A 4,205-nucleotide genomic window follows, 5' to 3' on the forward strand; every position below is an offset into this window, starting at 1 on the left:
TACCATCCCAATCTGATGTTGGCGACATTCGCAGCACACTACGCTCACTCCATAGATATTTATACTCTATTGCAGAAGATAAGAAGAGTTGTACCTGTGCTCAATTAAAGCAGCTTCATGTTGCTCTATTTGATAAGTGTGAATTAAAGACACAAATTATTGGTTCGTATGATCTTTGTGCTAAGTGACTGAGATGCATCCATTTTGTACAGTTTTAGTTGAGAATAGTATTCGGCGTAATGTACTTTGAAACGTCTATGTTAAGAAAGCAAAGATGCTTGTTAGCGACCTATCTAGACAGCTAGACTAAAATTTAGTTCATCCTATGTATTATCATAAAAGAAGTATTCGATTTTGTAGTCGAAAGTTGTAAATCAAGAAACGCCTTGGTCAAAATAAAAGACACCCATAAAAGTTCTAATCATTTCTATTGGTTAGTAAGAGCATGCTACTGACGTTGTAATTAGGGTGTTTAGGTTTTTATGTTGGTAACGCCACGTAGCGCTCTGTATGAAAATCACTGACTGTGCTGTGTGCAGTCTGTGGCTGGTTGGCATTGTTGGAATATTCGCTATTGTAGTGTTGGGCAGTTTGGTGTGAACAGCTCGTAGCGTTGCGCAGTTGGAAGTGAGCCGCCTGCAGTGGTGGATGTGGGGAGAGCGAAGGCAGAATTTTGAGAGCGGACGATCAGACGTGTGTCCGTCAGAAAAAGGAAATTTTTAAGACTGGATGTCATGAACTGATATATATATATATATATATATATAAAATGACTTTTGAACACTTTTAAGGTAAATACATTGTTTGTTCTCCATCAAAATCTTTCATTTGCTAATTATGCCTATCAGTAGTTAGTGCCTTCAGTAGTTTGAATCTTTCATTTAGCTGGCAGTATTGGCGCTCGCTGTATTGCAGTAGTTCAAGTAATGAACATTTTTGTGAGGTAAGTGATTCATGAACGGTATAGATTATTGTTAGTCAGGGCCCTTTTTTGTGGGGATTACTGAAAGTCAGATTGCGTTGCGCTAAAAATATTGTGTGTCAGTTTAGTGTTCATCACAATAAGTAAAGAGAGATATGTCTGAGTACGTTCAGTTTTGTTCAGCTGTTTGAAAATCAAATAACATAAGAGGTTTACCAGTACTGTCATTCTTAATTTTTCTAAGGGGATGTTTCATTACGTTAGTGACTCATGTACCGAAATGGTAGGCACAAAAATCCCAGTACGCTTGTATGCAATGACAAAAATTAATTCAGTTATAATATATGGAAAGCTTTTTATATTTGGAACTGCTAGCGTCACAGAACTTTCGCTATAATTATTGTTTGAAAGGAAGAGTACTTCTTTCAGGAACAGCGAAGAAATCTTCGAACAAATCTGAAAATTTTACTGTACTGCGAGAATTTTTAAAGTACATAGATTTTAATACCGCTCACAAATGAGTGAAGCGTTTTGATCGTAATTTCAAAGCACAGAAGGATTTGAATTTTTGTGACCAGTAAGAATTCGGGCTTATTGTCGTCAGTGAACAGGTAATATTATCAAAGAAAAAGACACGACCGGCTGTGCTCTTTTTTTCCACATTATACACACATCAAAAAAAGTTTTGTATCACTCCAGTTCCCAGAACTGTGGAAGACAGACGTTGTCTGTGGATATTGTACTCGTATCACAGACACAGTTCCTTTGACTGTTCAGAGATGTCACTAAACCCGCCCAAAGATGTAAACAACCACGCATGAGCAGCACCTATTAGACGGAGAGGGTTCGACAGCCGATAAGTTGCAGTCATTCCACCACGAAGGAGATACACGGCTCATGTTGTCTGTAGTTCAACAATGCCTATAGATCAATACCGCGGTTCGATCGCGTCCGCATTCTTACTTCATGCCAGAAAGGGCTCTCAACAAGGGAAGTGTCCAGGCGTCTCGGAGAGAACCAAAGCGTTGTTGTTCGGACATGGAGGAGATACAGAGAGACAGGAACTGTCGATGACATGCCTCGCTCAGGCCGCCCAAGAGCTGCTACTGCAGTAGATAATCACTACCTACGGATTAAGGCTCGGAGGAATCCTGACAGCAACGCCACCATGTTCAATAATGCTTTTCGTGCAGCCGCAGAACGTCGTGTTACGACTCAAACTGTGCGCAATAGACTGCATGAGGCGCACCTGCACTTCCGACGTACATGGCGAGGTCCTTCGTTGTAACCACGACACCATGTAGCGCGATACACATAGGCCAAACAACATGCCGAATGGACCGCTCAGGATTAGCATCACGTTTTCTTCACCGATGAGTGTCGCACATGCCTTCAACTAGACAATCGTCGAGAAGTGTTTAGAGGCAACCCGGTCAGACTGAACACCTTAGACACACTGTCCAGCGAGGGGAGCAAGGTGGAGGTTCCATGCTGTTTTGGGGTGGCATTTTGTGGGGCCAAGGTACGTCGCTGGTGGTCATGGAATGCACCGTAACAGCTGTACGACGCGTGAATATCTGGACCAACAGTGCCATGATGAACTTGTGGACAGTATGCCACGACGAATACAGGCATGCATCAATGCAAGAGGACGTGTTACCGGGTATTAGTGGTACCAGTGTGTACAGCAATCTGGACCACCACCCCTGGTGGTCTCACTGTATGGTTGTACAACATGCAATGTGTGGTTTTCATGAGCAACAAAAAGGGCGGCAACGATGTTGATGTTGATCTCTAATTTTCTGTACAGGTTCCGGAACTCTCGGAACCGAGGTGATGTAATACTTCTTGTGATAGGTGTATTTGTCAGTGAAGTTATGTCTGATATATTTTCCACATTGGTTGGAAAATTAAACATGTAGACAGCTCAGATTGTTACAACCAAAGCGTTCCATGTTTTATTCAAATCGAGCTGCGCATACAGCCTACTTTCCTAGGGATTATTGCTCTGTCTGGTCTTTTTCAAGTCTAGATCGTAGCTGATAAATGTAAATACAGCTGTGTGACTCATGTTCAGTAATTCTGTTCCGAGTCCTCATTTAGTTAATTTTGTCTCATGAGAGAAGCGAATAGGCCTACTTCCTATTTAGCATCACACGTTCTTTCGGTTTCAAGATGGCGTCTTTGTTATTCACTGTCCCTGTGCACTAGAAACTTGCCATTTCTCCTCCTGAACTTTTTTTCTTATACTTATTTTCAGACCTATTTAAATTGCACTCGTTTAGTCTTGTCTTTCGTAGTTTTGCGTGAAAATTTGTTGTATCGCAAAACCAACCCCCGTAAGATACAAAAGAGATTAAAGAAAAAAAGAAAGATCTGACATATAGTGCAACGGAGGGGCTTTGTCTGTTTTTTTCCTAAATTCGTTATTTTTAGATGTGTTTTCAGTAAGTTTGAGATTATTAGAAGCATTTTTCTCCGATTCAGTACTAATATAAACATACTCTGCCTGAGGTGAAATATTTATACAAATTAAATTTCATTTGCAGTAAATAACCAGCTGTGAGACTCACAGACGACTTAGCCATTATAACAGAAAATGGGCCTAAGGAAGGCCTATAAGAACTGTTGAATGTGCAGTCTATGAAGGATATAATTTTTGCTAAGGATAAGCAAAGAATGGAGAACAATAGTCATTAGTCTTATTCCACGGAGTCTACAGTGTTAGCATTCTCAAATGTGGAAACAGTCTATAAAGTTGGTCTACAGTTTAGTTGGAATACATGAAATGACTTAACTTCGTGAAATATTATTAGGCTATAGTGCCAGAATTAAGGGGAGCCGGAGGTGGTCAAATCCAAAAAATTACGATTTTTTGTTTTTCTGCTGAAAATTAATTGGAACATTCCTCTTTAATGCAAACTTTCAATTATTGTTCTACTCGCCCCAGAAGTGGAGTTATTACCATTTTCCCCCACGCCTGCAGAGGAAATGGGCGGCCGCTGAATGCATCTAACACCCTCTCGTGACTTCCTGGCGAACTGCTTGGGATTTTCTCGGCCTGTTACGCATACAGCGCCTTATGTTACGCATACAGCGAGTGTGCAAGGGTTGGCTACATTGTTTTCTGTGACAAATGAAGCGCTAAGAGCGCGGAAAATCGTCTCTCTGCTGTTTACCGTTTCGAATTAGTTCAGTGTTGCGCCTGTTGTTGGTAGTATTCTACTTGTTGTGTAAAGCGTTGTTCTGGTTACGATGCCACGTTTTAGTAACCATGTATATA

The sequence above is a fragment of the Schistocerca serialis genome, chromosome 8 (assembly GCF_023864345.2).
Source record: "Schistocerca serialis cubense isolate TAMUIC-IGC-003099 chromosome 8, iqSchSeri2.2, whole genome shotgun sequence".
In the NCBI taxonomy this organism is placed as follows: Eukaryota; Metazoa; Arthropoda; class Insecta; order Orthoptera; family Acrididae; genus Schistocerca; species Schistocerca serialis.